Source organism: Rattus rattus, chromosome 18, assembly GCF_011064425.1.
Source record: "Rattus rattus isolate New Zealand chromosome 18, Rrattus_CSIRO_v1, whole genome shotgun sequence".
Lineage (NCBI taxonomy): Eukaryota > Metazoa > Chordata > Mammalia > Rodentia > Muridae > Rattus > Rattus rattus.
In genome coordinates this window covers 45,363,107-45,377,188 of record NC_046171.1, presented here as the reverse complement: position 1 = coordinate 45,377,188, position 14,082 = coordinate 45,363,107, and the positions used below count along the sequence as shown (strand labels likewise).

The 14,082-nt window shown below is 41.5% G+C and overlaps 1 pseudogene; it reads left to right on the top strand.

The window, feature by feature from the left end:
• Positions 1 to 574: 574 nt before the first annotated feature.
• LOC116886984 lies at positions 575 to 1,211 on the top strand (annotated as a pseudogene).
• Positions 1,212 to 14,082: the final 12,871 nt, after the last annotated feature.

Here is a 14,082-nt window from a genome sequence, read left to right as displayed (position 1 = left end):
CCCAAAAAAAGCATAAAGCAAAAAACAAAAATTTTTTGTTATTAAACAATACAAAATTTGAACTCTGAGATGGCTTGACCTTGGTAATTTTTTGTCAATTCAGAGGGCCGTGATAGTTGGTGTTTTTGCAAGATTTGTCTTTTAGTAGTACATAATGAAATGCTTCTTAAAGAAAATAACAAACTATGACCTGCCTCAATATTATTTGCATATTTTGTCCTTTTAGTCATTAGAGTGCTCTGTAAAATGGATGTTCTTTTGTTTATTTTATAGATGAAAGAGAAGCTAAGAAAGATTAAGTTAATACTTGGCAAAGTCAAGTTCCAAACCGAGAACAATTTGATTCCAAATGCCATGTTCATAACCATTAAAATACAGTAATGACTCTTAACTCTAAAAACAACAGTTCTGATGCAAATAAAACATTTATTAAGAAGGCCCATTATACGATCTGAAGCTGTCACCTTTCCATTTAAAAAAAAATCAAGGCAATGTAATGTGGAACTTTTAAGAAACCAAATATTCGAATTTGAGGGGCTTCGGGTCACCTCCTCGGGATCTACCTGTGGATTGCATGGAAGCAAAGACTCTTGGAATTGTGGCAGCAAGAAAACCTGTCCTATCCGTCAATGCAAGAAAACACAAGGACAACGCGGCTGACTGGTATAACTTAATCCTGAAATAGGAAAGCCTCAGCGACAAGGGCTTCACCACAGCGAGCAGTATTGCCAACCAGAAAGTCAGTTTGTTGAGTAAAGAGAAGGTTGAATTAGAGAGCAGCAACCCAACTTCCACTGAAGGGGAAGAAAAGACAAATCTGGACTATGATAAAGGACCTGAAGCACTGTGTGAGGAGGTACAGGCCATCTTGGACGGCTTGACTAAAATACAGTAAGTGAAACTGGAAAACCAAGGGAATTCGTGAATTAGAAAATACCAGTACAGGGAAGCAGCAGGCCGCTCTGTTTCACACGTGTACCACAGCCTTCTTTTATGAGGTCTCCCTCCGGCTCTCCGAAGCATACAAGCGGGAGCTCCTTCTGAAGCACACCATTGGCCCAGAGCTGGCCCACACTGCAGACTGAAACCTCAGCCTGACCTACCTGTCCATGTGGCTGCACCAGCCCTACATAGAGAGCGACAGCAAGCTATAACTGGAGAGCATGCCTGTAATCCCAGCTATGGAGAAGCAGATACCGGAGGATGCCTAGAATTCACAGCCTACCTAGCTAAGCAATTATTTTATTTTATTTTTCACTTATTCACTCTACATTTTGCTCACTGCCCTCCCTCCTGATCAACCCTCCCACAATCCTTCCCTCCTCCCCCCTTCTCCTCCGATCCAGTGGGGGACCTCTGGGTACACCCTGGAACTTCAGGTCTAGGCAAGGCTAGGTACTTCCTCTCCCACTAAGGCCAGACAAGCAGCCCAGTTTGAAGAACATAACCCATTTACGGGCAAGCTCTTGGGTTATCTCCAGCTCCAGTTGTTCGGGACCCACATGAAGCAACACAGCTGCTACATATGAGTGGAGAGGCTTATGTCCAGCCCCTGTATATTTTTAGTTAGTGGTTCAGACTCTCAGAGCCCTAAGGGTCCAGGTATGTTGATTCTGTTGGTCTTCCTGTGGAGTTCCTATTCCCTTCAGGGCCTGCAATCTTTCCTCTTATTCCTCCATAAGAGTCTCCAGGCTCTATCCACTGTTTGGCTGTGTCTGTCTGAGTCTCTGGGTAGACCCTCTCAGAGCACAACATGCTCCTGTCTGCAAGCCTAACAGAGTATCATTAGTAGTGTAAGGGACTGGCGTTTGCCTGTGGGATGAGTCTCAAGTTAGGTTGATCTGCTCCATCCCTAGAACGTGCATTTCTTATAGACTGAATAAATTTCAGGTTGAGCCTACTTGATCTTGATGGATGATGGATGATGTCTTTGATGTGTTCCTGGGTTTGGTTTGTGAGTATTTGATTGGGTGTTTTGCATCACTGTTCATAATAGAAATTGGTCTGAACTTCTCTTTCTTTGTTGAGTATTTGTGTGCTTTAGGTATCAGGGTGACTGTGGCCTCCTACAATGAGTTTAGCAGTGTTCATTCTGTTTCTATTTTGTGGAACTGCTCGAGGAGAATTGATATTAACTCTTCTTTGAAAGGCTGGTAGAACTCTGCACTAAAACCAACTGACCTTGGGCCTTTTTTGATTGGGAGACTTTCATGACTGCTTTTATTTGTTTTTTTTTAGGGTCATGGGCTGTTTAAATAGTTTACTCCATCTTGATTTAAATTTGGTAAGTGATATTTGTCTAGAAAATTGTTGATTTCATTAAAATTTTTCAGTTTTGTGAAGTACAGGCTTTTGAGGTAAAACCTGATGATTATTTGAATTTCCTCACTATCAGTTGTTATGTCTCCCTTTTTATTACTGGTTTCGATACACTTTCTCTGTCCCTTGGTTAGTTCAGGTAAGAGTTTGTCTATCTTGTTGGTTTTTTCAAAGAACCAGTTCTTTGTTTCATTGATTCTTTGCATTGTTTTCGTTGTTTCTAACTAATTGATTCCAGTCTTGATTATTTCCTGCCTTCTACTCCTCTTTGGTTTGCTTGCTTCTCCTTTTTTTTTTTTTTTTTTTTTTTTCTTGAGCTTTTTTGTTTACTTTTAAATTGCTGGTATGAGAACTTCCTAATTTCTTTATGGAGGCTGTTTGCACTATAAACGTTCCTCTTAGGACTGCTTTCGTTGTGTTCCACAGATTTGGGTGTACTGTACGTTCATTTTGATTGACTTCTTTCTTTATTTCTTCCCTGAAGTAGAGATCACTGAGTAGAGCGTTGTTCCATTTCAGCCTAAGCAGATACTTAGGCTTCAGGTTCAGGGAGCGGCCTTGTCTCAAAAGAATAAGATGAAGTGTGATTGAGAATGATGCCTGATGCTGACCCCTGGGGTCTACACACGCATTTACACAAAAACAGGTATATGTGTACATGTACAAACATTGAACACGCACATATGATGCATGTGTGTACATATGCGCACGCGCACACACACACACACACACACACCACAATAGCCACATGCATGCACACTACATTAAGTTGAGAAAATAATAAAAGTTTTATAAATGAGATACTCTTATTATGTAGTATTTACTATATGGATTGTGAGCTAGTGGGAAATCACCATCATCTTAACCTGTAACTTCTACGGTCACTCCAGACTGACATTTTTCAACAAGTAGAAAGAATAAAATAGTCACATGTGTAACTTCAAGTATGTGCTATATTTCCACTTGCATTTCATTCTTTATAATTTGTTGGCCACAGCTATAAGACTGTGGAAACAGTCTCTCTGCAATTGTGCCCAGAAAAACCACAGAGGATTCAATATGCAAAATTTCAAAAGCGGGAAATGGACACTGGTGTTAGTGTCCATGATCTATCTAGCCAACCAAATAGCCATGTTCTCACTTCTTTCCACAGCCTACAATCGGCCTCTGACTAAGGGAGTTTCTTAGTTTCTTTGCCATTGTGGTAATAAAACACTCTGACCAAAGCAATTTATGAAAGAAAACATTTAATTTGGTGCACACAGTTCCACAGGGGTAGAGTCCATGACTCTCATGGCAGGAAGCATTGACACCAGTCACCTGCCATACAAAATAAAAAAATCAATGATGGACACTGGCTTGTAGGCAAAAATCCCTTCAGCCAACCAGGAAGGCCTGGTACTGGGGCAGTAGCTGAGAGCTTACATCGCCCCCTCAAAGCAATAACGGGGAGTGGTGTAGGCGTTTGAAGCCTCAGAACGCACTGCCAGTAACACAGCTCCTTCAATTAAGTCACACCTGCTAATCCCTCTTAAACGCTTCATTAACTGGAGACTGGATATTCAAATATGTGAGTTTAGACAGGGGGGTCATTCTCATTCAAACCACCACATTCTACCCCATGGCCCCCATAAGTTTGTGCCCATATCATAATTCACAGTGTCCATGCTCCAATTTCAGAAGTTCCCACAGTCCATCACAGTCTCAACACTTTCTAAAAGTCCAAAATGTCTTCTGCGACTCAAGGCAATCTCTTAACTGTAATTGCTTGTATACTCTAAAAGCAAATTAGATACTTCCAACCCACAGTGGCACAGAATATACATTACCATTCCAAGGGGAAGGGATGGGGTATAGTGAGGAAATACCAGACCAAAGTAAGACTGAAGCCCATCAGAGAAGCCGCAAATCCTGTAACTCCATACCTCATATTAAAGGGCGTGGATTGCTCTTGACTTTCGGCTTTGCTGACAGCAGCAACTCTCTCTTGGGCGGGCTCCACTGTTTGCAGCTCTCTCTGGCAAATGCCTGCTGGATCTGGCATCTGCAACCTCCAGGGGTCTCCCGTGTAATTCAGAATTGACTTCCACATCTTCATTCCATGGCTGGATCTTCATTAGAGTGGCTCTCAAGAGATGTGCCTGGCCTCGGTGCTCTCTTAACACTGGTGAAGCTACGGCAACCCCTTTTCTCATGACACTAAAGCCACACAGACAGCACCACCAAGTTCAGCTGTCCGCTTGGGATGGAACCCGGCCAACCTTGAATTACATTATCATAAGCTTTCCTCGGTTGCTTTTATTTTTGCATACGCTTTCCTGTATTTTAAGAGCGTAAACTTTCTTTTAGGTATTTTCTCTTTACAAGTTGGAACCTTAGCTGGGTGGGGTTTACCCTGAGGGAGCCACTCCCTTTATTCCATTTTGTATCAGATCTCTTCTGTCTTCCACAGCAAGCTCTCCCCCACCAATTAATTTTCATTAGTAATCTTTTTCTCCTCAAACTATACGTTCTGAATTTCTCTCTGCCCTACTTGCGTTTTCCATTGTATAGGTGCATAAGAGTGATTACTGATAACCACGTGACAGAGTCAATATTATGCTGTCTAGAAATCTCTTCTGTCGATGAAATTAATTCAAAACTTTTCAGTTCAGCTACAGGAATGTTTTTAGTACTAGGCAGAAAGCAGAAATAGTCTTTGCCAAAATATACAAGAATTGTCTCTAACCAGTGGCTAATATTGTTACCTTCTGAAACTCTTCAGCTAGTCCTTCATAGTCTCCATTGCTCTCAGCACTGTTATCGTCTATATTCCTACTAGAATGGCTCACTAAGCTCTGCTTACAGTATTCAAACAATTTTCTAGGTCCAAGTCCCAAAGTCTTTCACATCCCTCCAAAACAGCAGCCTTGTCAGGTCTATCACAGCAATACCTGACTCACATTACTGACTTCTGCCAATTACCTCTCTGTTGCTGTAAAGAGATACCATAGCTGAGGGACTGATTTTTATAAAGAACCTTATTGGGGGGTTATGGTTCCAAAGGGTCCAAAGTCCAAAGTCCATGACCATAGTGGCAGGGAGAGATATCAGGCAGGCATGGTGCTGGGGCAGTAACTGAGAGAGCATACATGTCCCTCCATAAGCATCAGAGAGAGAGAGAGACAGACAGAAAGACAGAGACAGAGAGAGAGAGACAGAGAGAGAGAGAGAGAGAGAGAGAGAGAGAGAGACAGAGACAGAGAGACAGAGACAGAGACAGAGACAGAGGCAGAGACAGAGAGACAGAGACAGAGAGACAAAGACAGAGAGACAGAGACTAGAGAGAGACAGAGGCAGAGGCAGAGACAGAGACAGAGAGAGACAGAGAGAAAAACAGGGAATGGTATAGGATTTTGAAAACTCAAAGCCTGTCCCTGGTGGCATACATCCTCCAATAAAGGCACATCCTTCCCAAAAAGTTCCATCAGCTGGGGATCAAATGTTCAAATATGGAAGCCATTCTCATTCAAGCCACCACAGGAAGGTAGCCCAAAGTCCATTCTGACATTATACCCAATTTGCAGTCCAGGACATCAATGCTGTTTTCTTTGTGCTTAATGTGCATTTTCGGTTTTTAGAAACCCATGGTAAGAGTAATCTATGACAAGTTCAGTATGGAAAACAGACATGGAATAATCACAGTAGTCACTCTCCCAAGGGGAAGGGAAGAGTACAGGAAATCTAATTACAGCAAAATAACTCTACAACAGCCTTGTATTACAGTTCTTAGATAATCCTCTTGGCCTTCTATTACATTACTGTCTGGCAGTAATGTATTTAACTGTCGTTCAAGGTTCTTAGCTTTTCCCTCTACAACAGCATTGCTGAATGGTTTTTGCAGAGCCAGAACATAAACATTGTAGACTATATCGGTTATATAAAATATGAGCTCTTTTTTATAGTTATATTTTAAATTTTAATATCCTTCCTTGTTCTAGAAAATCAGAGCACCTAATCCCAAAAATTTTTGTTTGCTTCATTATCATCTTTGTCACAAAAATAAATAAATGCAATACATTTTAAATAAAACCCTGAGTACAGTGATTAGAAGAAAGATAAAGAGGTAGAAAGAAGTCAGAAATGAAATCTAACAGAAGCAAATAGAGAGGTTTGGAAGATACGTAAGTGTAAAAGGAGACGTTTAAAGCTTAAAAAGAAATAATTATAGATGGTTTTGAATCCAACCAGAGGTAGGAGAGGGATATTAACAGATAACCAGGTAGAGCAGCCAGCTGCCCACTTATGTCAGCCAAAGAAGACAGAAGCAGAGGTAGATTCTAGGGTTCAAAGGTTGAAGACTTAATACACAGATTGGCATGGTGGCTCATGTCCACAATCCAGCTCTCAGGAGTTTGACCCGAGAGAATTGCCACGAGTTCTTCAAGGCCAGCCTTGAAAGTTCCAAGGTAATCAGAGATTCATACAGAGACCCGTTCTATAGAAAATAGAGGTAGGCAGGAAGAAGGAAGGAGGCAGGAAGGCAGGAAGGAAGGGATACACGGAAAGAGGGGGAGGGAGGGAGACACATGAAGGAATTCTCCTGGTGTGCAAGAGGACAGCCAACACAACTCAAGCATCTTGTTGACACTGAACTGTAGGAAAGCCATCTGAGCAAAGAACCAGAAGTAGATAAGCAGGCACTCTTGCGATGAAATTTCCACAAGGAAGTGCTTCTGTGGTTCCTCCTTCCACCTTGGATTCTGGTAGAAATTGGCATGAAGGTAGGACATCACCATTAGGCTCCTGGGACCGCTGCTGAGAGCACCAAACAGGAAGGCCTAGGGGAGCAATTTAGGGATGAGCAGAAAAACTGTGCAGCAGGAGTTGGGGTCCAGAGTATGAGTGGCCAAAGTGTTGTGAGCACAGGAAAACGGACTGGGAGAAGTGAGAAGAGCTGAGAGGGTGGAAAGTACAATAGAGGAGACAAGGAGGAATCCAAGATGTGTTATCAGAAGACTAAAACCTATAACCAGAAAATCCTATTCCTACCCATTACAACTTAACAAAGGTGTCAAGGGGAACGTAATATGGGTCAAAATATAGCTCGTCACAGAGAAATGGTGGAAAAGGTCTTTAACAGATTTACTTAGGTCATCATATCGAAAGTACATGGAGATTATGCAAGAGAGCCAGCATCTTCAGTTGCTGTACTGGCTGGTTTTGTGTGTCAACGTGACAGAAGCTGGAGTTATCACAGAAAAAGGAGCCTCAGTTGTGTAAATGCCTCCATGAGATCCAGCTGAAAGGCATTTTCTCAACTAATGATCAAGCGGGGAGGACCCACTATGGGTGGTGTCATCACTGGGCTGGTGGTCTTGGGTTCTATAAGAGAGCAAGCTGAGCAAGCCAGGGGAAGCAAGCCAGTAAGGGACATCCCTCCATGGCCTCTGCATCAGCTCCTACTTTCTGCTCTGTGTGAGTTCCTGTCCTGGTTTCCTTTGGTGATGAACAGCATGGTAAGCTGAATAAACCCTTCCCTCCCCAACTTGCTTCTTGGTCATGATGTTTGTGCAGGAATAGGAACCCTGGCTAAAACAGTTACTAAACTCTCAGTCGAAAATAAGAACCAGTTCCATCCAGTGTAATGCAGTGTAAAATCTCAGGTGATAAACAGGTAGGTCAATGGTACTGACTGTTCTTCCAGAGTCGATTCCTAGCACCCACGTGGGATCCCACAGTGGCCTGTAACTGCAGCCTCCGGGAATTAAATGCCCTCTCTGACTGCCACAGCACCATGTATGCATGTGGTACACAGATACAGATGTTGCCAGATTGTTTACTTCATACACATGAAGTAAGAATACGTTTTAAATCTTAATTAAAATCTCATCCCACCAGTAGAAGCATTGACTCCGTGTGCTCATGAGCTCCTGTTATATCTACTCGAAGGTGCTATGGGCCCGAATAGAAGAAGATGTGGTAATATTTCATGTCATCTTGAGGCAAATTTATATAGCTCTATTCAAAACCATCAAGGTTAAGAATCAGAATGCATAATAAAAGTGCTCGGATGAAGAATGGCTTACTGGAAAGAGCCCTGGGACTATGTATGTGTTAAAAAAAATAATAAAATGCGGGGCAAATACCTTGAGAGTTTGGATCAGAAGAATAATGATTAATGCTCTCCCAAATTCCTTTCGCACCCAAAACTGTATTACGAATTATTGATCTTTTGACTCGGATTTTTTTTATAAATTAATCTTGATATTCTTTTTGTAAGTGTCATGTGAAAAAGATCCGGGTCAGAGGCTGGAGAGATGGCTCAGTGGTTAAGGGCACGCATTGCTACTGCGGGAAACCTCAGTTCAATTCCCAGCACCCACAAAGAGAAGTTCACTACCACCCGTAACTCCAAATTCAGAAAGATACAGGGTCTCTGCTGAGCTCATATTGACATACTCACCCAGTCATGCACACATACACATAATTACAAAGTAAATCTTGAAAAGGATAGATTGAGGGCTGAACCAGTCTCTATGCATAGTATTTTGAACCCCACCATGAGCATGGGCATGAATGTGTGTGTGTTTCCTCTTGCAAATGTTGAGGACTTATCTTTGCACAGACTCCTGGTAATTTACAAAAAAGAAAACAAATTGGAATTCTGAGAGTGAGAAGAGTAGAAGTGAATGCAGAAAAATGTTCAGAAAATACTGGTCCTTCCTCTATCCCCCACTGCCAATTGGTCACTGAAATTCAGGAAAGTTAAAAGTCTCCCCAGATCACCCAGCAACCAACACAAACAGCACACCTGTGTCTCTGTTCCAAGTTCCTTTGCCTTTCCGTATGATTTTAATTGTTCTGATCCTTTCCATAAATATAAATCAACGAGCTCAGAGTCCAGGCATTCAGAACAGTGACGGTCATTGAGACCACATGTGAGTAATACACTGTCCATGAATTAGTACATGGTTCATACATGTGATAGTAAGGGTATGTAGTGACTGCAGTCAACAGAGAGGGCAGATGGACAGAGCTGTGCGAGTTCATGGGGATAGGGGGTTGTCCAGGCAAAGCAATGATGGGAGTGTCAACTGCATGCCTGGCAGTGAGCAGATTGATTCTACAGTGTAGAGGAAAGGGACAGGAAGCTGGGAGATGAACACGCCTGGGAGAGTCGAGGGAAGAAGCCCAGGACGGTGACCATGTCACAGATACAAGATTTATGCCTTTATCTACAATCCCAGGACCTGACATGCTCACAGCACATCAGTTTCCTGGAACGCACCAATGTCAGGTGGCTGGACTTCGCTAATTGTTAAACGCCCATGTCAAATATGCCAATGATTTCATCTGAAGAACTCTTAAGGAGAGAGTTTCTGTGTCCAGGGCAAATGGTGTGCCGTTGAGTAGGTTCTGAACCCAGCAACTCAGGATCACTTGACCCTAACTCCTGGACTTTAGAGAAATACCAAGAAATTTGCAACTTAAATAAAATGTAAAACAAAATAAAATCGTAAGAATCAAAAACTTTTATTTTAACATTACTTTTATATTTTTTTACAATCCAGTCATTATCTGCCCCCTGGTCCTCCCTCCCACAGTTCCTCATCCTATTCCTCTCCACTCCTATCTCCAAGACTATGTCCCCAGCCTCTATCCCCACACCCTTGCCAGGCCTCTCCACTCCCTAAGTGACTCTCGAGGGTCAGGTGCCTCTTCTCTTACTGAGATCAGACCAAGCAGGCCTCTGCTGTACATGAATCAGGGGCATTGGACCAGCTGGTATATGCTGCCTGGTTGGTGGCTCAGTATCAGAGATCTCAGGGGTCTGGGTTCACTGAGACTTGTTCTTCCTATGGGGTTGCCCTTCTCCTCAGCTTCTTCCAGCCTTTCCCTAAGTAAACCACAGGAGTCCCTGACTTCAGTCCAATGGTTGGAGTTAAGTGTATGCACCTGTCTCTGTCAACCGCTTGTTGGACCTCTCAGAGGACAGCCATGTAAGGCTCCTGTCTGTAAGCACAGCATAGCATCAGTAATAGTGTCAGGTCTTGGACCCTCCTCTTGAGATGGATTCCAAGTTGGGCTGGTCACTGAACCTCCTTCCCCTCTGGCTCTTGTCCATTTTTGTCCCTGCAGTTCTTTTAGACAGAAACAATTCCGGGCCAGAGTTTTTTACTCTGGGAAGGCAATCCCATCCTTCACTTGATGTCCTATCTTTCTACTGGGGGTGGACCCTGCAAGTTCCCTCTCCCCACTGTTGGGCATTTCATCTAAGGTCCCTCCTCTGAGTCCTGAGAATCTCTCACCTCCCAGGCCACTGGTACATTCTAGAGGGTCCCCCACCTTCTACCTCTGAGGTTGCCTGTTTCCATTCATTCTGCTGGCCCTCATGGTTTCACGCTTGTTGACCCCCCATCCCCAATACCTGATCCTGTTCCCCTTTTCCCCTCTTCTCTTCCACCCAGGTCCCTCTCTCCCTCTGCCTCCTGTGATTACTTTCTTCTTCCTCCCATGTGGGATTGAAGCATCCTCACTACTAATAAGTGGATATTAGCCCAAAAAAGAACAAAATACCTAGGACACAATCCACAGAACTCAAGAGTTGAAAACTCATAAGTGTGTCAGACTAAGAAAGTTAATTCAGTGAAAATTATGTTTTTTGTTTTTGAGAATTTCACACATGAGTATAGTGTATTTGTATCCCTCCTTTTCTCCCCCTACCCAGTTCTTCCTCTGCCCACTCTCCACCTCATTGCAAATTCATAACCTCTCCTATAAGTATTGTGTTATATATCATGTGCATGTGCATGTGTGATGCAGCCTACATCTCAGATATATATGACATGCTCTGCCTGTGAGTCCTATTAGTATTGTCCACTTGTTTATGTTTTAGGGCTGAATATTGGGGCTTGGGAAGCCAGCCAGGGGACTTGTCCCTTGAATAAACAGATTCTTCCTCCACCAGTAGCAATTGACTGCCTGTCATTCCTCATCTATGGGTAGTGCCTTGTGAATTTTCTCCCATAATACACCCCAAGGAGTTTGATTTTATCAGTTGTGCTGGTTTCTGAAAGGCATATTTTTCCTAACCATTTTCAAATATATGAAATATAAATATTGCCTTTTATATTATATATTAAAATCTCTCAATCTTGTTTATCAATTTGATAAATAAAACTTTATCACCTCTAATTTTTAGAGCTTTTTTTTTAATGAGTTTTACATGTTTTTCATTGGTCTGTTGATCACTGAATTGCCTCTGGTGAAATTTCATTTCCTGTCCTTTACCACTTTAATTCTGGAGTATTAATACCTTTCTTATCAGTTTTTATTACCTATTTGCACTTAAATTACATCAAGCTTTTCTTATCTCATTTCAGAATATCTTACTGGGTGTTCTTTTCATTTCACTGTGAAAACTTTTCTATAGGTCACAGGAAAGTGGGTGACAGGAAAAAAAAACAAATAAGAGAGGAGAACGCTGCTATTTTTAGCTAAGATCAATTAATTCATTTCAAGTAACTTACTCTTTATTTTCAGTTATGTGTGTGGTGGGGAGGGGGCATGTGCACTGGAGTCCAGGTGCCGGTACAGGCTGACTGAGTCACAGGACACGGGAGCTGGGGATAGAATATGGATACTGGGAACTGAACTCAGACCTACAAGACCACTGAGCTATTGATTACAAAGTCACCTCTCCAGCTCCCAATATGTTTTTATTTACTTGTTTACCTATTTACTTATTGATTCTTTTTCTCTTTAGAAGCAACTTCTCCCTTTTGGATCAAGGTATAGCATACCTTGAGAATTGAAAGCAAACATTAAGGGACCCTCCAAACCTGTTCCTGGCACTTAATTGCCCCACAGTGAAGGCCTAGTGTTAGCTCTGGTATCTCTGGTATTCACTGAGGTTTCCTCCAACTCCAAGCCTTGGCAACTAAGTCACTATTATTAACTCAATTTCTTATTCTCACATCATAAGACAATAATTCAGCAGACTCATCATATCATCTACCTCTGCAAACAACCTCGACACAAAAATATTTGGTTAAGTATTGTGTGTCCACTGAATATGTACAGATTTTTTTCTTGTCATTTTCCGCTAAAGAATATAAGTACAGCTAACATAGCATCTACATTGAACTATTATTAAATAGTATGGCAATACATTAGACAAGATGAAAGATACATGAAGTTTATATACAAATACCACCCTACTTTTTCCATGAAACTTGGGCACTCTTGAATCTTGGCATCTGCAAAAGGGCTGGGTCCCACCCCCCACAGATCTGGGGTAACAGTTGCACTGAACTGTACTCAGTTCTTGCCTTTTTCCCCTTTCTTTTGTGAGACAGGATCTCACTAAATATATCAAGCTAGCAGCTACAAAGTAGTGAATGACACAGGCTTTTCCTGCACTATCAAGATGGATACTTAGGAATCAGAATATCTTTTGTTAATTTAAAATATATTTTTTAATATATTCTCAGATCTCTGATGCGGTTAGAGACTCATAATCAAGCTTAAGTTGTTTAACATTAAAAAGAGATGATCTAGATTTGAGAAGATGGTTTTCAGATGGTAATACAAGTTAAAATCAAAATATAATTCAAGTGCAGAATTGCAAACTTGTTAAGATAGATGATAGAGTAATTTATTTAAATTGCCAAATATAATAGACCGGATGTTATAAATACATATCATATCTTACCTAATTGTCATAATTATGTTTAACCTGTATCTGAGAGAAAAGAGCCTTTGAAATGGACAAAAAAAAAGGGAAACTTTTGTGGATTTGATCTAAGGCCACTTGTATTACACTAATCTGATCCTCAAAATTGCATGAGACTATGTCCACACATAAGAAACTGAGCGAACCCTGTTCCCAGTTCGTTTTGATTGGTAAGTAAAGTTGCTGGTGGCTAATGGCTGGGCAGAGAGATAGAGGCACAAAGATTTTTTAAAAATAAAATAATATATATTTTTAATACTACAAATTTTTATTATAATTTCCTGTCTACCAATTCCTCCCAGATCTTCCCCACTTCTCTTCCTACCTAAATCCACATCTTTTCCTTCCCTCTCATTAGGATACAAGCAGGCATTAAATAATAATAAATAATAATAGTAATGATAATAATAATAATGAAAATAAATAAGATTAGATAAAATAAAAATAAACCAGAATAGGAAAAAGCAAACAAAGAAGCAAAAGCAAAAGAAAAGGAGCCAAAGAAAATGTTCATGAAATTCAGGTAGATACAAAAAATGCACATATTCATAGAAATACATCGAAAATGCAAATGAGAAAGTACACGGCATATACAGAGGACCCATAAACCAAAAAAAAAAAAAAAAAAAAAAAAAAAAAGGTAAAAAGCCCTGAGAAAGCACTATAAGACAAAAAAACCTCCCAAAACGTGACTGGATTCATTGTATGTTAGCATCCACTGCTGGGTGTGCGGCCTGGCCTTGAGAATAATTTGGATACTCGGTGAGACTCCCGTGAAGAAAACTAACTTCTCATTTGCTAGCAGTTACCAGATGGAGATAGCTTCTGGGTTGGGGATGCAGGCTTGCATCTACTTCTCCTCTCAGGCTGGGGTCCCATCAGATCCAGACCCGTGCAGGTCCGGTGCCTGCTGCCATAGTCTCTTTGAGCTCTTTGATTGGTTAGTTCATCCAGCTTTGTGCCACGGATGCACTGGTCAGAGGATCTTACGGCACTTAGTGGCTAACACGCGCTTTCAAAATCCTGTGTGTAAGTCTGATCTAACT